The sequence below is a fragment of the Aegilops tauschii genome, chromosome 2 (assembly GCF_002575655.3).
Source record: "Aegilops tauschii subsp. strangulata cultivar AL8/78 chromosome 2, Aet v6.0, whole genome shotgun sequence".
Lineage (NCBI taxonomy): Eukaryota > Viridiplantae > Streptophyta > Magnoliopsida > Poales > Poaceae > Aegilops > Aegilops tauschii.
Window position 1 is genome coordinate 396,093,950 of NC_053036.3, and position 24,063 is coordinate 396,118,012.

Genomic DNA, 24,063 nt, shown 5'->3' on the forward strand with positions numbered 1-24,063 from the left:
GACCGGCTATGCTGAGACAGCATAGGCGGAGTAAAAAGGGAATGCAACACGAGGACTTCGCAGGAGGTCACCCATCCTAGTACTACTCTCGCCCAAGCACGCTTAACTTCGGAGTTCTGATGGGATCCGGTGCTTTAGTCAATTTGAAGAACAAAAAAAAATATTATTATGAGAGTGCATATTGAAAGAAAAATGTGTACCGACTGGTAAAAACAATTACCCATTTAAATGGACTAAGAAAGAAGCATCCAAGACTCTGGAGATTGGAGTCAACATACTGAAGAGGAAAACGCAGGAAATGGAATACCCCGCTGGCCTCACCGAATAATAAGTCCCTCGGTTCACTGATTGATCAACCTTGAGGTAAATATCGTATCACCTCAATTGTTTGAGCTTCTTGCAAAATTTGAGCAAAAAATAACATCCGAGGAGCTCTCACCATAAAAAACAAAATCACTGCTCAAACAGTGCACAAAACTTTGAACATTGATTTTGTTTTTTTGGCGAGAACTCCTCAGATGTTATTTTTGGCTGAAATTTCTCAAGAAGCTCGAATATTTGATAAAGTCTGATGTCTCAAATTTTCAGAGTTTTTCAACTTTGTTTGATTGCGTTTTCCCAATTGTTTGCAAACTCGGGTGTAGTACACCTGAGAGTAGAAATCCACTCTCATAACCTATTCATAACATCTTAGAATTAAGAGAAATGACGTAGATAGGAACACATGCGTGTAGTGATAGAGCAAACAATTTAAAAGTGAAAGTAAGATAAACAGCTTACTGATCCGCACTGAAGAAAACTGAAACTAAATTTGAGTTGCCTTGTAGTCGTAGCATGATGTACAGTAAACGGGAAACATCCATTCTTCAATTGAGTATACAAAGGCCACATTGGCGTGCAGTTTAGTGACCAAGCAGAAACAAAGGAAACCCTGCACTTTTGAGAAAGAATGTTATCTTCCTCGGATGACAAGAACATTTTCCCGTTCAGATGCTACAAAATGATTTAATAACTACAATTCCTCTTGCTAAAAAATGCATACCTTACTTGCACACATCCAGATTAATCTTAGTTCACCGACGCTAATCAGTAGAGCTAAGAAAACATGATTTAGTAGGGCACCCGGGACCCAGCACTTGCTCCGCTGGGTGCCTGGGCCTACAAGCACCCCAAGTACTCATCAAACAACACACTGAACACCGAGCAGCAGGCCATTTGTGCGATCCCAGCACAAATTCAATTGCTGTAGAATCAGAGACGACACATTGCATACAGATCAAACAGTTCCATGGGAAGGTTATTTAGAACGAGTGTTTTTTCAGCGGAATTCATGAGTCCTTCCGAGTTGGATGCATGCACAATATAATATTTTCTAATGTATTATACCATATTCTTAGAAGCTAACTGAAAACAGTTTGCACATAAGATAAACACCATGCAGCTGCACATCTTAGTTTTCTCGTCAGGTAAGAAGAGCAGTTTGGACATAAGATTAACCCAGTAGCACCTGCGCGGACAGACGTATCCCTCTCTCTTCCCCTCTTGGACGAATCTCGTGAGTTGCCTGCTCTTCTTACGCCGATGTGGCCGGCGACCATTTTTTAATATTTTGTAAAACAAATGGACCAAGAATACAACATATATGACATAAATTTTGAACATTCGGAATCTTTGTTTCAAAAGAGGATGGAATCGACAATAAATAAGCAAGTTTTGCAATAGGTTTACACAAGCTTAAGAATGGTGTATTCAACACTCAATAGATCAGTACTAACTGCTAATAATTCAGTACTAATTGTTGACGAATTTGGCACTAAATAACTCGGCCTGAGGTAGGATCTGAAACAGAGGAGATCGAACAGGTGCAGGTGCAGGCAACCATACATAGGAAAAAATATTTCATTCAACAACCACAAACTCACTTTCTTATGATTATGACTTTTAACCATCAATTAAATATTTTTCAGAGATTTATGGTCAAAGTATGAAGTTAAACAATCAAATTACACCTTTAATAGTAGAGATTTTGGAATGTCAAGAGTATGGTTTACCCAAGAAAATCAAATTAAATATCTCGCTTCGTAGTACATGCGTTGCATATTTCATAAGCACCCAAAAATTGTGGTCGATCAAACGAACAACTCAACCCGAACCCCATTCACCAGGAACCGAGATGAGATGGAATGAGGAGATTTGATCTCATCTTCATTTCCTATCCCTATGTGCTTGCAACCACTGCCAGCAGGAACCCACTGATTCCTACTCTACCTTCTAATTTAGGCAGGTCTCCCTTGTCCACAAATATAAAACTTCAATTATCCGCATATGCCTTGAACCTTTTGTATTCCTTAGTTCAATGTCCAGGTCAGTAAAATACATGTTGTAGTTCCTCTAAATAAAATTTTGAATGCGAGTGACTGTAGTTACAGCAATATTGACAAGTAATAGAGGAAATTACAGTATGTTGTCCTTGAGATCAATACTGGCCATATAAATAAACCTATGGACTGTAAAAATTAAACAGTGGTACATACCGACAATAACTCTTTAGTCCATGCGAGAGCCTGAGTGCAACTTCATGTTAGTAGCTGTCAAGAGTTGCATGTACATTTCACACAAAGGGGACATGCTATAGATGACACATGCCACTCGTTTGTACATTTCTGGAAAACATAAACAAAAGATTTCGTCACACCTTTTCATAAACAAAAAGCAAATCACAAACTGGGAGATTGAATAATGTATAATTTCCAAAATATTTTCAGCATCTGCACTCGGAATTGCATTTTATTAAGTGCACATACTGATAGTTGTGCTTCTAAAGTTATTTAAGCAAGAACCATATAGGATAAGATATGTTGCTAGTAATTTTGCTTAAAGAGCGGTACTCAAGCCGAGATTGGACTTCCAACTAACATGGAGCATTATTGCATAGCCTCATACCTTCTTTGCTTCCTCTCACATGAAGACTACTTTGTTGCACATATCTGTAGCACATTTACAGGACAAAAAAGGCATGGGTTCTAGCACATATATGTATGGACGATAGCAAGGGAAGATGCATGTACATCAGAATAGAGATAAGAGAAACAACCTTAAATATATTCAGAGATAGCAGTTGTTTCTCCCTGTTTCTGAATTAAATAATGGAGAAGTGCCAGGGTGTGTTCAGTTTGACACGAGGATGCTCTGTCATTCTTGCTTTCTCCTTACTACATCGGAGAGCTGCTATCTATTTCTGAAGCAAATAATGTGGACGCATCAGGGTCTTCTGAGATTGACGCATGTCTTCCAAAGCACATACTGGGACACGCCGGGGTGCGAACACGACTCCTGACTCCAAGTTGTAGCAGCTCGACGTCATGGTTGGTCCTCGGACCACGGATGGAGATCTTCGTCAGGGCTGTTGTGGCTCTGTTTTTCTTCTCCCAGGAGCTCGCTAGGTTGAACTCATGCACATCAGATGCAACACACGCATTGCTATTTAAAGGGCTAATAACTACAGAAACAACATCATCAGTTTCAACTCGATAGGTAGTAGACAATGCTTTTTACTGAAGAAACAAAACCAGTGATAGTGATAAATTCTCGTCCATGTAGAGTGCCTGCAACTGAACAAATAAAAACCAGTAACAGTGAGAAATTCACATCCATTGATGGTGCATTCAGCCACTCTCATTCACATTAACTTGAGCATACATTAACTTCATGTATGCTATCTTGGCATAAATTAACGTGTGAAAATCTTAACAAGTGTCAGATTGGAATTGAGCTGCATCCATATTATCTTTAAAAAACAATAGAATGCGCATTAAGATGTTACTGATTAGTACCGCCAAACAAAAGAGGATGCTGACCTTGCACTGCGACTGAAACACAGAAAACTGAGTGCCACCTTGGGGTTCAGGTTCTTTCCTGTTTAATCCTGAACGCCGAATGCATGTATTTTCACTGCATTACAAAGTAACAAATTTAGGGTGTTTCCTGTGAGTTCAGAACCAGATCATACGGGTGTTCCCTGTGAGTTCAGAACCAGATCATATATGCTACTGATCTCGGGAGATAGCTGAAACCTGACACAGGCGTTCTCCTCCTCCGGACTTGGTGTTCAGCCAATAGAATAATTTGAGCGCAGATCTGAAAAAATGGCGAAGGAATGGTCCAAACCTGAGAAAGGTCGGTGGGTTGTGAGGTCGGACGTGATAGCAGCGGCAGGGCTCCTAGGAGATCGTGGAGGAGAGGATGGCGGCGTGGGGACGCCGAGGAGAGGTCGGCGTCGGCTAGGGTCCTGAGCTCGGAGGCGGCAGGGCTCGGAGGAGATCGGGGTGGAGGAAGGACGGCGACGTGAGGGCGCCGAGGAGGTGGAGGCGATGTGAGGACCCTGATGTCGTCGGGATCGTGTGCAGGGCTCTTACCTTCCTCGGTGGAACATGGCGGAGGAAGCGATTCTGGACAAGGTGGGGGATTGGTCTTCCGCGGCGACGGCGGCCGCCTCGAGCCCCTTCCGCCACAGCCGCGCAACCGCAGATCCCGGAGCAGCTTCCTTGACAAGCACGCGCGCGTCACGGACGTGGAGCTCCGCCGCCTAACCTTGACGATCTGCAAGAGGATCCGGCATTGGGGAGAAGGGTGGGGGTGGTGGAGGTGGCTGAGCGAGAGGTAGGGGAAGGCGGGGGGCGGGGGCGGCGGAGCGAGAGATGGGGGCGGCACCGAATCGCGATGAGAGGGAAAGAGAGCGGTCGCAAGGGAGGCGGGGGGCGGTGGCGGCTGAGCGAGAGATGGAGGCATCGCTCGCTCGTAGGGTTTTTTTGTCGTACGTTTTTTTCGGCAGAGGGTTCCCCGTGAACCGAGGTGGAAGGGGAGACGAAAAAATCAACGAAAATAAACCGTGGAGACTATTCACCAACTCGTCCATTAGGAGTAGAGAAACTTGCTAATAGAGACACCATATCACCATTTGGGATTGTTAGAGATGTTGAAGTCTTGTGTGAAAAAATAAAATACTCTACCAGTTTTCTTGTTCTTGGTTTCCCACAAGATGACTTTTATCCCATTATCTTTGGTAGACCTTTCTTAAATACAGTTAATGTTAAGATAGATTATAAGAAACAAACTGTTGGTGTTAGCTTTGGTGATGAGTCTCATGAATTTAATTTTTCCAAATTTATTAGAAATCTTCATGAAAAAGAATTGCCTAGTAAGCATGAATTAATTGGTCTTGCTTCTATTGCTGTTCCACCTACTGATCATTTAGAACAATATTTGCTAGACTATGAAAATGATTTACATATGCATGAAAAGAATGAAATAGATAAAAAAATTTTTGAACAACGTCCTCTGCTTAAACACAATTTGCCTATTGAAACTCTAGGAGGTCCTCTTCCACCTAAAGGTGATCATGTGTTTGAATTAAAACAATTGCCAGACACTTTGAAATATGCTTATCTTGATGAAAAGAAGATATATCCTATTATTATTAGTGCGAACCTTTTAGAACATGAAGAAGAAAGATTTTGAAAAGTTCTAAGAAAGCATCGGGCTTGTCGGTGTGGAACGACACCTATGGGATCATAAGAATCCCTACTACGGTTGCCGGGACGCGGGGTTGCGAAAAGAGCAGGGCTAGTAGATAGCACAATGATCGTTTACCCAGGTTCGGGCCGCGAGGATGCGTAAAACCCTAGTCCTGCTTTGGTGGGTGTATTCCAGAGAGTTCTTGAGCTCTCGAACTAGCTGTGGCCAGTGCGTGGTTCGAAAGAGCCGAATCCTTCTCCAGTATGCCATGGGCCTCCTTTTATAGTCAGAAGGGGCTGCCACAGTGGCACACAGGAGGTGGAAAGGCGTACAGTGCCCTGAGCTTATCGCTGTATTACAGGACAAGACGCATTTAATGCGTAGCTTAGGTGTCCCCTTGCTTTATCAAGGACGGGGGCAAGGCTCGTCCCGTCCGTCGCCGCTCCTCCTCGCTTCGACACGCGCCTCGGCCAGTGATGCGTGCGGTGCCATGTAGGCAGGCAGGCAGCTGAGTTGGCGCGGTGGTGGAGCCTTCACGAAGATCTGCATGCCGCCACGCAGGCGCTCGATGAGTTGGCCTGGGAGCTGCATGTTGCCACGCAGGTGCCCGCCCAGCTGGTTGGGCTGGCAGCTGCATGTGAACGGCGGTGGAAGCTTGGTTGACGTGGGCCTGGCGGTAGCCCTGCTGGCGTTCTTGGTGAGGGCCTTGCCGGGTGGCCCGGCAAGGGTCTTGCCGTGGCGCGCTGTCGTCCCCGGCAAGGGCCTTGCCGGGGGTCTGGTGGCCTTCCTCGGCAAGGATCTTGCCGAGGATCGTCGTCTTCTAATCCTCATCTGATCTTGAATATGTCTTCACAAAGATCTGCATGCCACCACAGAGGCGCCTTCCCGAGCCCTGGCCCCACGTGGATGATGGCGTTGGGGACCGTGGGCTCAAGGGTGGCTCGCTCTGTTGGTGTGGGGCGAGCTGCCCCGGCAAGGGTCTTGCCGGGGGAACCTGCTTCGTCCCTCTGCTCTTTATGGTCTTGGCCTTGGCGTTGCTCTGATCATCTTGGGCTTCGGTCTTACCTTGGCTCACCTCCCCTGTTCTGCCTGGTGTGACCGCGGGCGCGGCTCCGACTGCCCGTGCACAGGTATAGGGGTACAAAAACGCACCCCTCTTTTTGTACACCGACAGGGCTGCTATTGGATATACTCTTGATGATTTAAAGGGCATTAGTCCTACTCTATGTCAGCACAAAATTAATATGGAACCTGATGCTAAACCCGTCGTTGATCACCAATGTCGATTGAATCCAAAAATGAAGAAGTGGTAAGAACGGAAATCTTAAAACTTCTGGAAGCAGGTATAATCTATCCTATAGCTGATAGTAGATGGGTAAGTCCTGTTCATTGTGTTCCTAAGAAAGGAGGTATTACTGTTGTTCCTAATGATAAGAATGAACTTATCCCACAAAGAATTGTTACAGGCTATAGAATGGTAATTGATTTTAGAAAATTAAATAAAGCAACTAGAAAAGATCATTACCCTTTGCCTTTTATTGATCAAATCCTTGAAAGATTATCTAAGCACACACAGTTTTGCTTCCTTGATGGATATTCTGGCTTTTCACAAATACCTGTTTCTCAACCTGATCAAGAAAAGACCACTTTTACTTGTCCCTTTGGAACCTATGCTTATAGACGTATGCCTTTTGGTTTATGTAATGCACCTGCTATCTTTCAAAGATGTATGACTGCCATATTCTCTGACTTTTGTGAAAAGATTGTTGAGGTTTTCATGGATGACTTTTCTGTTTAGGGGAAGTCTTTTGATGATTGTTTAAGCAATCTTGAGCGAATTTTGCAGAGATGTGAACAAATAAATCTTGTCTTGAATTGGGAGAAGTGCCACTTTATGATTAATGAAGGCATTGTCTTGGGTCATAAAATTTCTGAAAGAGGTATTGAAGTGGACCAAGCTAAGGTTGATGCAATTGAGAAAATGCCATGTCCTAAAGATATAAAAGGTATTCGTAGTTTCCTAGGTGATGCTGGTTTCTATAGGAGATTTATCAAACACTTTTCTAAAATTTCTAGGCCTCTTACTAGTCTCTTGCAGAAGGATGTTCCTTTTTTTATGATGATTGTTTAGAAGCCTTTGAAACACTCAAGAAAGCCTTAATTTATGCACCTATTGTTCAACCACCTGATTGGAACTTGCCTTTTGAAATTATGTGTGATGCTAGTGATTATGTTGTTGGTGCTGTTCTAGGACAAAGAGTTGATAAGAAATTGAATGTTATTCATTATGCTAGTAAAACTCTAGACAGTGCCCAAAGAAATTATGCTACTACTGAAAAAGAATTCCTAGCAGTGGCATTTGCTTGTGATAAATTTAGACCTTATATTGTTGATTCAAAAGTAACTGTTCACACAGACCATACTGCTATTAAATATCTTGTGGAAAAGAAAGATGCTAAACCTAGACTTATTCGATGAGTTCTCTTGTTGCAAGAATTTGATTTACATATCATTGATGAAAAGGAGCTGAGAACCCAGTAGCTGGTAACTTGTCTAGGCTTGAAAATGTGCTTGATGACCCACTACCTATTGATGATAGTTTTCCTGATGAGCAGTTAGCTTCAAAAATGTTTCTCATAGTACTCCTTGGTATGCTGATTATGCTAATTACATTATTGCTAAATATTTACCACCTAGCTTTACATACCAACAAAAGAAAAAAAATTCTTCTATGATTTAAGACATTACTTTTGGGATGACCCATATCTTTATAAAGAAGGAGTAGATGATATTATTAGACGGTGTGTACCTGAGCATGAACAGGGACAAATCCTATGGAAATGTCACTCCGAGGCTTATGGAGGGCATCATGCTGGAGATAGAACTGCTCACAAGGTATTGCAGTCTGGATTTTATTGGCCTACTCTCTTCAAGGATGCATGTAAGTTTGTCTCATCTTGTGATGAATGTCAAAGAATAGGTAATATCGGTAAGCGTCAAGAAATGCCTATGAATTATTCACTTGTTGTTGAACCATTTGATGTTTGGGGATTTGATTACATGGGACCTTTCCCTTCGTCTAATGGGTATACACATATTTTGGTTATTGCTGATTATGTTACTAGGTGGGTAGAAGCTATTCCAACTAGTAGTGTTGATCACAACACCTCTATTAAAATGCTTAAGGAAGTTATTTTCTCAAGGTTTGGAGTCCCTAGATATTTAATGACTGATGGTGGTTCACACTTTATTCATGGTGGTTTCCGTAAGATGCTTGCTAAGTATGATGTTAACCATAGAATTGCATCACCCTATCATCCTCAGTCTAGTGGTCAATAGAGAAATAAAATTAATTTTGCAAAAGACTGTCAATAAGTCCAGGAAGAATTGGTCTAAGAAATTAGATGATGCACTTTGGGCTTATAGAACAGCATATAAAAATCCTATGGGTATGTCTCCATATAAAATGGTTTATGGAAAAGCTTTTCATTTGCCTCTTGAGTTAGAACATAAAGCATATTGGGCAGTTAAAGAGCTCAACTATGATTTCAAACTTGCTGGTGAAAAGAGGTTATTTGATATTAGCTCTCTAGATGAATGGAGAACCCATGCTTATGAAAATGCAAAATTAGTTAAAGAAAAAGTTAAAAGGTGGCATGACAAAAGAATTCAAAAGCGTGAGTTTAAAGTTGGAGAATATGTTCTTTTGTACAACTCTCGTTTTAGATTCTTTGCAGGAAAACTCCTCTCAAAATGGGAAGGCCCATATGTCATCGAGGAAGTTTACCTGTCTGGAGCCATCAAAATAAATAAATTCCGAAGATACTAACCCGAAGGTTGTCAATGGGCAACGAATAAAGCATTATATCTCAGGTACACCTGTTAATGTTGAAAGTAATATTATCCAAACTTTGACACCGGAAGAGCACATAAAAGAGTCCTTCCGGAACACTCGAGAATCATGAAAATAAGGAGGTACGTGATACGGTAAGTAAAAGGGCTCTGAAAAATCCGCAAAAATATTTTTTATCAGTTTTGGAATATTTATGAATTTTAGGAATAAAGAAACTTTCAGGAAGCGTAAGCTGGTGGGCACAATACATCAGGGCGCGCCAGGCAGCCTGGCGCGCCAGGCAGCCTGGCGCGCCCAGGCGGGTTGTGCCCACCTGGGACACCTTCCGTACTCCGTTTTTCTACCTTATACTTGTCCTCCAAGATAAAAAAAATTATATATACTTCCCGAACCTGTTAATCACCGTATTACGGAGAAATCCTCTATTCTCTTTTTCCTTGCCGTTTTCTGTCAGATCCCATCTACCATGGCCTCTTCAAGCTCCTCCAAGGACAAGTTCCTTAAGAACGTCATCAACCCTTATCTACGGGAGGTGGTGCAGCACCCTCAAACCATCCAGATGCATGAGGGGGTACTGTACATCCGCGATGAGCAAGGTCCCAAGGGCACGGGAATCGTGGAGGCCAGGCTTGAAGCCATGGAGCAGGAAGTCTTCCGGTGCAAGGGGATGGTGGAGCGTGGGCTCAATGTTAATCACCTTATGATCGCGGACCTTTCCCGTGATCTCAAGGTGGATGGCAAGCCCATGAAGGACATCATCTTCACCCTCAACGATCAAATCAACTTCCTCCAAAGCCAGATCTATGACCTCCAAAACCAAGTCTTTGAATATGAGGCAAGGTTCAAAGGTATGAGTTTGGCTGCTAGTCGCATGACACGTGAGACTCACTCCTCCTCTTGTGATGGTGGACCACTGCCATGGAAATCCGAGGACAAGATCTCTCCTTCATCACCATCATCTTCTTCACCACCAAAGGAGAACTGAGTATCGGGTATGGGAACTCCCCTTGGCTTCCGCCAAGCTTGGGGAGGTGCCCCGGTATCGTATCATCCCACTATTTTATTGCTTTTACTTATTTTAGTTCGATCTTTTGCATTAGATGAATAAAATTTTAGTTCGATCCTTTCTTCTTTGAAAGTTTGCTTAGTGATCTATCCTTGTAATCGTGTGCAAGCTATATAATAAAGTTTAGTTTGAGTTTTTGCTTTCTTTACTTTCATGTTGCAAATAAAAGAAAAGAAATAAAGAAAGAAAAAGAGAAAGGAAACAAATAAAGGAAAGAAATAGATGAAGAAAAGATTATATACTAATCCTATGGTAGGTGATGCCACCACATAAGGAAAAGTATAAGTAGAAAATTTTATTTGAGGTTGACAAACATAGCATTAGTCAATGATGCAACTCATGAAAGAATTAATAAGGGAATAGAAGATTCACATATGAATATATTATCCTAGAAATCTTTTGTGATTGTGAGCCCTCATCAAAATATTATATGCCAAAATTGTTGACGTTGGACAAGGAAGACAACTTAATGGTTTATTTTGTTCATATTCACATAGAAGTCATATTGTCATAGATCCTTCAACATGTGGTGCTTGCCCCCTGTCTTTGCTAGCCAAAAATTCCGCACTAAGTAGAGATACTACTTGTGCATCCAAAAACCCTTAAACCCAAATCTTACTTTCAAGTGTCCACCATACCTACCTAGGTATTGAGCAAGATCCCTCAAGTAAGTTGTCATTGGTGCAAAAAGGCAATAAAAATTGCTTCTAAAAGTGTCAGATCATTTAGTGTAAGAGAAAATTGAGCGTTGCACGAACTTGTGATGGTGAAGAATAAAAGCGATAGACTGCATAATAAAGGTCGCTATCACAAGGGGCAATGTAACGTGACGTTCTTTTGCACTAAGGGGTTGAGCATACAAACAAATAAGGGCATGTCAACCTCTGCTTCCCTCTGCGAAGGGCCTATCTTTTACTTTTATGTATTTACTTTTATGCAAAGAGTCAAAGTTTTCGTTCTATCCCTTTTATTTTTCTCCTTTGGCAAGCATCATGTGGTGAGGAAAGATCTAGGCACATATGTCCAGTTGAATATACATAGCATGAGTTATTATTGTTGACATCACCCTTGAGGTCAGTATGTTAGGAGGCGAAACTATAAGCCCCTATCTTTCTATGTGTCCGGTTGAAACGTTTTGCTCATGGGTACGAGGTGAGTGTTAGCAATCATAGAGGACTATATGATGGTTGAGTATGTGGACTTGCCTAAAGGCTCCGATATGTGACCCTTCCTGAAAAGATGATGAATTGCAGTTGCAAAGTTGACTGAGAACATAGTTTGTTGGTTTCTAATAGAGTTTTTGCTTTATACTTCGATTGTGTGATGAACTATTACTTATTCATGAGAAGTATATGATAAAAGTTCTATGATAATAGTCCTATGTTTAACTTTGTTGTTGTTATAATAATCAACATGATGCTTCTATGTCCGTATTTTGTTTTTATCGACACCTCTCTCTCAAAGCATGTGGACATGTTTTTCGATTTTGGTTTTCGCTTAAGGACAAGCGAGTCTAAGCTTGGGGGAGTTGATATGTCCATTTTGCATCATGTCATGTTACTGTTATTTATAATGTTTTTATCCATAATAATGCTTTTTGGAGTAATACTAATGACTTTTCTCTCATAATTTGCAAGGTACACACCAAGAGGGAGAATTCCGGCAGCTGGAAATCTGGACCTGAAAAAGCTACGTCAGGCTACCTATTCTGCACAACTCCAAACAAGTTGAAACTTCACGGGGATTTTTTATGGAATAAATAAGAATTACTGGAACAAATAACTACCAGAGGGGGGGCACCAGGGGGCACAACCCACCTGGGCGCGCCAGGCCCCCTGGCGCGCCCTGGGGGTTGTGGCCTCATCGGCCCACCTCCGGTTCCCATCTTCTGGTATATAGGTCGTTTTGACCTAGAAAAATTAAGGGGAGGACTTTCGGTACGAAGCGCCGCTGCCTCGAGGCGGAACTTGGGAGCACTTTTGCCCTCTGGTGGAGCGATTCCGCCGGGGGAACTTCCCTCCCAGAGGGGGAAATCATCGTCGTCATCATCACCAACAACTCTCCCATCTTGGGGAGGGCAATCTCCATCAACATCTTCAACAGCACCATCTCATCTCAAACCCTAGTTCATCTCTTGTGTTCAATCTTGTTACCGGAACTATAGATTGGTGCTTGTGGGTGACTAGTAGTGTTGATTATATCTTGTAGTTGATTACTATATGGTTTATTTGGTGGAAGATTATATGTTCAGATCCAATATGCTATTTAATACTCCTCTGATCATGAGCATGTTTATCATTTGTGAGTAGTTACTTTTGTTCTTGAGGTCACGGGAGAAATCATGTTGCAAGTAATCATGTGAACTTGATATATGTTTGATATTTTGATAGTATGTATGTTGTGATTCCCTTAGTGGTGTCATGTGAACGTCGACTACATGACACTTCACCATATTTGGGCCTAAGGGAATGCATTGTGGAGTAGCAATTAGATGGTGGGTTGCGAGAGTGACAGAAACTTAAACCCCAGTTTGTGCGCTATCCCGTAAGGGACCGATTGGACCCCAAAGTTTAATGTTATGGTTAGAATTTATTGTTAATACTTTTCTCGTAGTTGCGAATGCTTGCGGGAGGGTTAATCATAGTAGGAGGTTTGTTCAAGTAAGAACAACACCTAAGCACCGGTCCACCCACATATCAAATTATCAAAGTAGCGAACACAAATCGAACCAACATGATGAAAGTGACTAGATGAAATTCCCGTGTACCCTCAAGAACGCTTTGCTTATCATAAGAGACCGTTTTGGCTTGTCCTTTGCCTCAAAAGGATTGGGCTACCTTGCTGCACTTTTGTTACTACTATCGTTACTTTCTCGTTACAAATTATCTTGCTATCAAACTACTCCGTTACTTACATTTTCAGCACTTGCAGACATTACCTTACTGAAAACTACTTGTCATTTCTTTCTGCTCCTCATTGGGTTCGTCACTCTTACTTATCAAAAAGAGATACAATTGATCCCCTATACTTGTGGGTCATGAGAGACGACTCGCTCTCCATCATCCCTGGATCCAAAGAATTCCCCTCCGACGATTGTTGGGGGAGATCGCGAGCCGAACTACATCATGCAATGCGTTAGATCAGAATCATAAAGACCGGACTTATGTAAGGTGTCCTCGGATACTTACGATGCGGCGAGGGGCTTCGACCTGGGACGCCACTCGGGTATGGCTTCGGCGTCCGAGTCCGAGCCGTCTGGGAGGGATATTTCCCCCCTTTTGGGCGCCTCCGCCTCTGGGTCTTCGGAGGATGCCCTTTTCTTCTTCCTCCCCTTCGGGGGAGAATTGCTTTCTGCCTCCTCCTTCTCTTCATCTTCCTCGTGGGAGGAATGAGTTTCGGTTTCTCCGTACACTGCATCTGAAGTACCTTTACGGTGGAAACCACCTTTGGCCTCCTTGCTCTTCTTCTTGGCCTTTTTCTCTGGCGCCTCATAGGGTGTCGGGACCAGCATCCTCATTAACAGAGGATCAACTGGGTTTTCGGGGAGTGGAGCCGGACACCTGATCCGCTCCGCCTTCTTTGTCCAGCCCTATTATAGGACGGAATTCTCAGTACACCCCTTTTGATTGATGAACTAAGTTATGTTCGGAAATGTAGCACTTACCGGGGAAGCCAGATGATTGCAGTCGAGGCCGATGTCCTCGAATGTCTGTGGCCACGACTTTTGAGTCTTGAAGAGCAGCTTCCAGATTGCTTCGTGCATCATACCGAAGAATCGCTGCAGGGTCCGCAGCCCTTCCGGATTGAACTCCCACATGCGGAGAGGCCGGCGTTTGCAGGGAAGGGTTCGGCGGATGAGCATCACCTGGATCACGTTAGTGAGGCTGGTGTCCTTCTATATAATAATTTTGATGCACTTTTGCAGCTTCAACACCTCGTCGGATGATCCCCAGTCCAGACCCTTGTTGGTCCACGACGCAAGCCGCAGCGGGTGTCCGGATCTAAAAGCAGGAGCGGCCGCCCACTTGGTGCCGCGAGGTTCAGTGATGTAGAACCACTCCCGCTGCCATGTCTTGACGGTCTCCACGAAGGCCCCTCTGGGCCAGGTAACGTTGGAGAGTTTGCTCACCATGGCGCCGCCGCAATCCGCTTGCTCTGCGTCGACCACCTTCGGCTTCACGTTGAAAGCCTTGAGCCACAGGCCAAAGTGTGGGGGGATGCGGAGGAATGCCTCACACACGACGATGAATGCCAAGATGTGGAGGAAGGAGTTTTGGGCTAGATCGTGAAAATCCAGCCTGTAATAGAACATGAGACCTCGAACAAAGGGGTGGAGGGGAAACCCTAGTCCGCGGAGGAAGTGAGGGATGGACACAACCCTCTCACCGGGCTCTGGAGTGGGGATAACTTGCTCTTTGGCAGGGATCCTGTGTTTGATTTCCGCTGTCAAGTACCTCGCCTCCCGGAGCTCCTTGATGTCCTTATCCGTCACGAAGGAGGCCGGCCACTTGCCTTGAGAGCCGGATCCGGACATGGCTAGAATGTTTGGTGGTGAGGGAAAAGACTGAAGCTTGGGTGCTGGAGCTCGAAGGATGGGAAGGCTGAGGAAGAAGAAGGCGTGGGGTAAAAAGATGGGTCCTTATCCTCTTAAAAAGGCAGTCAATATCAAGCGCTCCCTCACAAGCCTTAAAACTTGCTTATTCCCAAGGGGTCATGCGAACGACGCGGCTGGATTACCAAACCCGTATTGATGAGAATCCCGCAATAAGGGGACACGATCTCTGCTTTGACAAGACGTGTCAATAGAGGCCACGCCTCGAAGCGTGAGGCGGGAGGCCACAAGATAATAATAAGGATAGCCGTGGCGTCTCGCCAAAAAAGCTGTCAGTGGACATGACTTATTTTTTTTTAATATTTTACCCTTGTGGTTCAAGGTTGTAACTGTCATGCGGATCCGGATATAGTTCTTTTGCTCAACTGCTTTGGAGTACTTGGAGGAGGAACCCGCCTTGCAATGCCGAAGACAATCTGCGCGCCGGACACATCGTCATTGAAGCCTGGTTCAGAGGCTACCGAGGGAGTCCTGGATTAGGGGGTCCCCGGGCGTCCGGGTTATGTGACATGGGCCGGACAGATGGGCCGTGAAGATACAAGATAGAAGGCCTTCCCCCGTGTCCGGATGGGACTCTCCTTTGCATGGATGGCAAGCTTGGCATTCGGATATGAAGTTTCCTTTCTCTGTAAACCGACTCTGTACAACCCTAGGCCCCTCCGGTGTCTATATAAATCGGAGGGTTTAGTCCGTAGAGGCTATCACAAATCATATAGGCTAGACATCTAGGGTTTAGCCATTACGATCTCGAGGTAGATCAACTCTTGTAACCCCTATACTCATCAAAGTCAATCAAGCAAGAAGTAGGGTATTACCTCCATTAAGAGGGCCCGAACCTGGGTAAACATCGTGTCCCCTGTCTCCTGTTACCTTCGATCCTCAGAAGCACAGTTCGGGACCCCCTACCCGAGATCGGCCGGTTTTGACACCGACAGCAACCCATCACAAATAGTTCACGATTGTAGAAGTAGACAATCACACACATTTACTTTTCCTCGACTGTGTGCGATTTGATGTAAGAGCGCACACAGTTGTCGCTATTAAACTGTACGCGAAGCTTGAATACATCCCACACAATTCATTCGTCGTACCCGCGTCAGATGATCGACCTATCGCTCGCGTTCTTCTATGACCAAACATTTGCGATGCACACAACATCACAAACAGTCCATAATTTCGAAGCGTGTGTGATAAGGTGACTATCGCAAACATTTAATAAGAAATAACTGTGTGTGATGTTGTTGTTAATCGCACACGTTTTTTCTTGGCTGATCGTGTGTGCAGTGGAGATTGGTCGCACACGTAGTGGATCCTAGAAACGTGTCTGATCTCCACGTCTATCGCAGACGTTTCACTTTCACAAACCGTGTGAAGTGTAATCCCTAATTAATCCCTAATTTAAAAATCACATGTTTTGAATTTGAAAGTAGGCAATCACTTATTTCATATCCAACCGTGTTTATTACAAATATAGGTTCAGCCACGAATGCATAATTCGATGCACAGGTACGTATACTGAAGAACTACAGAAGCACCAAGTAAAGAATGATGAACCACAGTTGTACTAAAGACTGTAAAGAGGGAGGCAAAAGACATTCTGGTTGCTGGAGAAGGTGAAGCGGAATGCCCATATTGTGCCCTCCTCCATGCGTAAAGCGCGCACGACTCTAAGCCAACCCCTTGTCATGGCTTCCCGTCCATCCTTCACTGTCTTCATTACGACTTCTCGATGCTCATTGTAGTCTGGATGAAATACTTTAACCTTCCTTGCGTATCCACCAATCATGTACTTTCCGAGGTAATCTTGAGTGAACTTCTTCGGGAACCACTGCGAATGAAAAAGATTCAGACATTGTTGTCTAACAACTCATTATGGGCAGTAAAAAGAGAAGGCTGCAGAGTTCGTAGTTACCATCCTACAGCTCACTGTTGTGTTGGATAAAGCATAAACAAATAATTTGCTTGCCACCATTCGTATCTTTTTGCTAATAATCCTTATCAGTTTCCTCACTTGATGCTTGTTCATGAATATCTCATTGCCCCATACGCAAAAAGGGTCGATGCATGGAACCTTGCCAAGGGCATATGTACCTACAAGCAACAAGTCAATATTACAAGCTAACGAGTGTCCAGGCCTGGACCTATATGCACTACATTATGGAATGATGGGGGAGTACAAGCCGATGGATGAAACTAACCTCGGCGGAAAATGGTGGCCACTCCCGTTGTTGTCCTACATAAGTAGTGGAAAGGCATGATAAGTACAACAACCTTAACATCAAACAAATATAGCAAAGGTAAACAACATCATCTCCAAATGATAGCTTGAATGTGTTGGTTTCAGCATGCTGTTAAAGCAGATATAAAACGGAAGGCAATGTTACGGACAACAGGCTTAACAGCCATCCAATATTGCAATTCAAACTGGTATTGTTGAAAATGAATAGAGTGTAGGTAATGCTTAAACATCGCACTGGATAAATGTGTAAAACTGGAATAAAGGGCATGTGTTAACTACACCAAGCATAACTGGAACTAAATATAGCCGTTCAAACTAGGGTTGGGCGTTTGGTAGAAACCAAAAATCCGGTTTATACCGTTCGGTTATTTTTAAAATTCGGTTAGCAACAATCAAAACCGAAATAGTTAACACAAACCAGCTAATCGATAATTCAGTTAACCAACTGGTTCGGTTCGGTTTTCGGTTTACACCGAAACTGCTTTGTTGCTTACTATGCAGCTGCGAGTGCTTCTGTTTCACCCTGCCCTCTTATATAACCAAGCACCTCATCTCCTTCAGGCCAGCCAGGCGAGGTGGGACTAAAGAATTGATAGTGCCCTGCCACTGAGCACTTCGCTAGCCCACAAAAATACCGTCAGTTGTGTTTGGGCCATGCAAATAGGTGGCTGGCCCATGTTTTATTTTACGTGGGGCTCGGTTCAAAAAAAAGTAGCACGTGGGGTTGGGGAAAGTGGGGCAAGCATGCTTTCGCTTTGGGCTACTCGTATATTGTACGGCCATATGCGCGCGCGGCCACGAGCGGTTGATAAGATGCCTGATGGACACTCGTACAGGGAGTTGCATGGAAGGCTACGTCATGCACGCTTCGGTTTCTTTTCCGGTTATCAGTTTAATACCGAACTGACCGATATGAGTTCGGTTATTTAAAGTAAAAACCGAATTTAGCTATACCAAGAATAAAAACAAAAAATTCGGTTTATTCGGTTACGGGTTCGGTTCGGTCTTCGGTTGGTCGGTTTTTATACCCACCCCTAGTTCAAACTGGTATGATGTAGTCGAGTGGCACAGTTCTGACTTGCACATAATGAACATCACATTGTGAATGACTAAAATAAACATGGCATAAATGATCAGTATAACAACCAAATATGGCCATTGAAAACTGGACAGAGTCTCACTGCAACCAACCTAACAAGCAAATACAGATAAACAGGGCATATGCTTGAAAACTGGACAAATGCTCACTGCAACCAACCTAACAAGCAAATACAGATAAACAAGGCATCTGCTTGAAAAATGGACAAATGCTCACTGCAACCAACCTAACAACCAAATACAAATAAATAAGGCATCTGCTTGATAACTGGACAAATGCTCACTGCAACCAACCTAAGAACCAAATACATATCAACAAGGCATATGCTCGATAACTGAAAAATGCTCACTGCAACCAACCTGACAACCAAATACAGATAAACAAGGCATCTACTCACTATAAACAACCAAATATAGCCATTCGTGAAACTGAAGTGGACAATTCATACTTAAACATCACATAGCTCTATTGAACAATACATTTTTGTATAACTAAAATAATTAAACACGGCACAGTTAAAGCACTGCACGGCAAATGCTACTACAACAAAGGGTATGGGTTGGCAAGCTAGAAAAGGTAAGATTTGCTGATAGGATGTTGCCTCACATGTCATGATCCTTCCAGTTGGAAGAGCACAGACCCATGGTGCGCTCTCTAATGTCACAGATGGGCTATTTCAGCTTGGAAGAACCTTTGTGGGTGCCCTCCTCATGGTTGTGGTCGTGGTCGATGAGATCTGACTTGGCAATTGAGGATCCCAAGCCGCCGCCGTAGAACATGTCCTTCAGAAATGACAAAATGGGCTCGATGGCGTACAAGGATCGCAAATCCTTGACCGCTTGGCGGAGGAGATCAGCGGCAGGCCCGTCAAAGAGATCGACGGCGGTTGAACCAAAGGGGTTGGGGATGTACCACTTAACCTATGACATGAACCACGTGAAGTCGTCGCTGTCGACGAGCTTGATGGCGTAGCCAGCTTTCCCGACATAGAGTAATATGCTAGCCCGCTGACATGAAGCCTTCGGCATGGCAGCGCAGTCAACATCTTCGTCGGCTTCCGCAGCGACGTGTTGCCCCGGGATCGATAGGTCGGGGCGAACGGCGGCCACCTCACCAACGTCCGCCAGAGAGGCCATGATAAACCTCTTCTTGGCTGAACGCTCATCGGGCTCCCCGGGATACATGATTGAGCTTAGGCTGTGACATTCTGGAGCAGGGGATGTGGATCTGGCGGGGAGGGACACCGCAGGCCTCATCTAAAAACTCAGGGGAGTGGGGCGATGGTATGGGAATCGCTGGGTAATCTAAACTTTATTATCTAAGCTAGGAGGAACGGGCAGATAGGTAGGGGTTGGCGGCGGCGCCGGTGACGACGGCCGCGAGCCAGGATTCGAGGGGGGAGGGGGCCGGGTGGGGGACTGTGGAGGGGGGTGTTTGAGGATATGCCGCGGCTACTGGAATTTTTAGTAATGGTGGTGGACGAAGGAGGGCGATGGTTCAAATGCCTCGGCTACTACAATTTTACTATAAGGTCGGTGCTGGAGGAGTGTGGGCGATGGTTGAAGTACAACGGCTACTAAAATTTGGGTAAAGGAATTGATGCGGACGGAGTGCCCAAGATCGCGCACGGTCCAATAAGAATATGCGTGTATGGTAATAAGGAAAAGTGGCGGAACCGCCGATTTTTGCAACGCTCATGGCGGGTAGTTTGTTTTTATATTTCTAGCTAGCTGGTCTATCGCACACGGTTCGTCCTAATTTCTAAATAAAACTACCCTTCTTTAGCTTGCGTAGGTGGTGATTTTAGAGCGCACTTGCATCGCACACGGTTAAGCCAGTACCTCCACCCTTTGCTCGCGCTTGCGCAGTCGTGGTGATTTTAAAACACACTTGCATCACACATGGTTGAGCTAGTACCTCCACCTTTGCTCACGCTTGCGCAGTCGTGGTGATTCACAATGCACTTGCATCGCACACGGTTAAGACATTATACCCATGTCCGTTGAGCGTCATCAGAGTCTTTGCAGCAAAAAAACATTAGAGAGGGTCAGAAGACGGCCACACCAGCATGTGGCCCAAATATAAATGAGTGAAAAGGGTGGTCTGTGATGTTCAAAACTCCAATGCACAACTTTAACCGCGATGGCCCATGGTTGGGCGCGTTGTCGAAGATCGATGAGAGGAGCCAGAAGTCAAGAACCACCTGGAAGTGGCCAAATATATGTAGGAATATTGGGTGTGATGTTTAAAACTTTAAATACACAATGCACAACTTTGGTGGCACCTGCCTCGCAAACCCGAAAGCACCCTTGGATATATCTATAATGACATAATGTCATAGCAAGCTAGGGTGCTTGACCCACCACCTCCCACTTCGTGTCAGCGGGGCGGATGCACATAATGATACTTTGGTCATACATGCATGCCGCCATGACCTACCATAAGACGGGCCAGTGAATCTATCATTTGGTCAAACGACAACTATTGTTGTCGACAAACCGCTTGGGCCAATAGATTGAACCATCATAAAAATCACACGAGAGGGACCACAAAACCAGCACCTCTTGCATGCGGCCCAAAATGATGTACGTTGGAAGGGGTGATGTGTGTTTTCAATATAGAATAATATACAATTTAGATGTGGTGCCTACCTCTCGATACAGACAACAACCATGAAGGCCAGGTAGTTAAGGACGAGATACGCAGGGTACGATGTAGGCCGAACCCAGCAATCCGAGCATGTAGGAGGGAATCCTGACAACGCATGAGCTCGAGCTTTGGTTGAACGACATGTGACGGTGAACGGCCCTAACACGAACTAGGAGGAATCCATTCATGGCCAACACATACCCCTCGTTATCGGTCAAAGGGATGATATATATATACACTCGAGGAGCCCACAGATATGCGTGTCATCACAAAAAACCGCACAAGGGAGACGTGGTTGATCAGAAGACCCCGTATACACTACATGCAGCCCAAAAATATGTATTGGTACGGTGGTGTGTGATGTGTTTAAATCCCGAATGCACAACTTCGATGGGCCACCAACTACATTACAACCCGAACACCGTACCCGACCCCAAGCCTGGTTCAATACGTACGATGTTAGTTTCCCAACTTCGAGGCGGCGCGCGCGGGGGGGGGGGGGGTCGTCCGACGCATGCGCTCAAACTTTATTTGGTCTAACATGGCACACATAGCAATAGGAAACCATCATGGTCAAACCCTTCTCGTTGTTGGGTCAAAGGGACAGATTGTGTGGGCCCCCTCATTGTCGGTAAAGGATAATATATATGACTCGGGGAGCCCACAGATATGTGAAGCGTATGTAAACCGCGCAAGGGAGACATGCTCGATCAGAACACCCTGCCCCCTATACCCTGCATGCGACCTGAAAAAGGTTTATATAATATCCAGGGCAGGTCACTATAGGGTCAATCATCTTTAATTTTTTTAGAGCAAAAAATAATCAATAAAAACATAGTCTACAAATTAGCAAAACAAGGATCCCAAGGTTTATATAATCGCCATGACAGGTCACTTTAGATATATTTATCTCTATAATGACCGTGTCATAGCATTTAAATGAAGCTTGAGATATGCAACTTCCCACCGGGTCACCCATCCTTTGACTACTCCAGCCCGAGCACGCTTAACTTCCGCGTTCTATTCGACTAGGCTAGCGGATGGGAAGCCGCCCCATGCTGATAGGAATTGCCTCCTTGCCTTTAAGGCGTTTCACGCTGGTCACCCTGTGGGACCTACTCCCTCCTATCACGCACATTTGTGCTTTTAGAAACTGTGTTTGATATTTACATGGCCGGTGTGTCGCCGCCTAGCCTTCAATGAGCACTAACACTGGTAGCGGGAAAATGATGGGAGAAGAGGCGGGAAACCGATGAGAGGAGTGGCGGGAAATGGTAGCCTATTTGGATATATAACAACGTTAATATAGAAAACTAAGGAGAGAAGGAAGTGTGAGCTAGGATGACGCATGCACACAGTGCTTACCCATGTACTGCATGTGTTGTCGAAAGGGCTAAGGATTGTCGTTCGATCTGTGAGCATGCAATGGTGCAGACCTACGATCCGTGCGGTTTGGGTTCTGGCCAATCAGAACGCATGACTCAGATCGCGCGCGCAGCAGGGGGAGGGGGCATCGACCACATTTTGGTAGGCACACGGCTTTCGTGAGTGAACCGTGTGCTATTTGAAAACATTTCGTGAGAAGAATCTCAGTTTTTAAATCCCCGTAAATCCAAAACTCACTGGAAAATCGTGAAACTTTGCATGGTGTCACGACATGGCACATATATGTCGAGGAATTTTTTTCGTCCATTTTGGCGCAAGTTTTATTACAAGCCTCGTGGATCCGATAGGGAAATGTGTCCCCCTTGTGGGCGAAACAATTATCACTGCCTCTTTTCGCCTTGTATTTTCTTCTACGGGCAACATGGAACGACAGGATATCCGTGCTGAAATTTAAACGTATTCACGGTTCGTTTGGCCTTTTTATACACTAATTGAGTTTCCTAGGCACTTAATGTCCATAATTCAAATCTGAACTTCAAATACATGCTCTAGTTCACCAAAATGTCTAGAAAAATCATACATGTGTCCTTGGGTGCATGTTTAGGTCCCATGCTAAGAATGAGAATGAATTACAACCGTACCGACGTCCTGGCTCGTCCTCAAACATTTGGAATCTTGGTTTTTAAATCCCCATAAATCCTAAACTCACCAGAAAGTCATGAAAGTTGGCATGGTGTCACGTCATGGCACATATATGTTGTGGTACAAACATTGTCCAATTTGGGCCAAGCTTTATTACGAACCTATTACAAACTGGACCTTCTCTCAAAGAAGCCTCGTGGTTCCGATAGGGAAACGTGTTCCCCTTGTGGGCGAAACATAATCACTGCATCTTTTCGCCTTGTATTTTCTTCTACGGGCAACATGGAACGACAGGATATCTGTGCTAAAATTTAAACGTATTCATCGTTTTTTTCCTTTTTTATTCATTAATTGAGTTTTCTAGGCATTTAATGTCCATAATTCAAATCCGAACTACAAATACATGCTCAAGTGCACCAAAATGGCTAGAAAAAACGTACATGTGTCCTTGGGGTGCATGTTTAGGTCCCATGGAACGAATGGGAATGAATTCAACTGTCTCGCCGTCCTGGCTTGGCCACAAACATTGTGAATCTTGGTTTTTAAATCTATGTAAATCCAAAACTCACCAGGAAATCATGAAACTTGGCATGGTGTCACTACATGGCACATATAATTGTCCAATTTGGGCGAAGCTATATTACAAGTCTCTTACAAACCGAAGTTTCTTGCAACCCTCGTGGTGCTGGTAGGGAAACATGCCCCTCTTGTGGGCAAAACGATAATCGTTGCCTCTTCTCGCTTTGAACTTTGTTTTCTACATGCAACATAGAATAACAGAAATGTCGTGCTGAAATTTGAAACTGTTCAGGGTTCGTTTGTATATATTAATTAAGTTTTCTAGGCATTTAATGTAGTCCATAATTCAAATTTGAACTACAAGCACATGCTCCAATGAAGCAAAATGGGTGGGAGATCGTACATGTGTCATTGGGTGCATGTTTAGGTCTCATTTAAGGAATGGGAATGAATTACAAACTTCTCGTCATCATGAAACATTGAG

General features: G+C 44.3%; 1 long non-coding RNA gene and 1 pseudogene across 1 annotated transcript; both read right to left on the reverse strand.

The window, feature by feature from the left end:
- Window positions 1-38: 38 nt before the first annotated feature.
- Window positions 39-156, reverse strand: LOC120975025 (5S ribosomal RNA; annotated as a pseudogene).
- A 2,522-nt stretch (window positions 157-2,678) lies between these two features.
- Window positions 2,679-4,752, reverse strand: LOC141041699 (uncharacterized). The gene is made up of 3 exons (XR_012202832.1): window positions 4,168-4,752; window positions 3,858-3,951; window positions 2,679-3,611 (listed from the first exon to the last, which is right to left on the reverse strand). It is a non-coding gene; the product is annotated as an uncharacterized lncRNA (long non-coding RNA).
- Window positions 4,753-24,063: the final 19,311 nt, after the last annotated feature.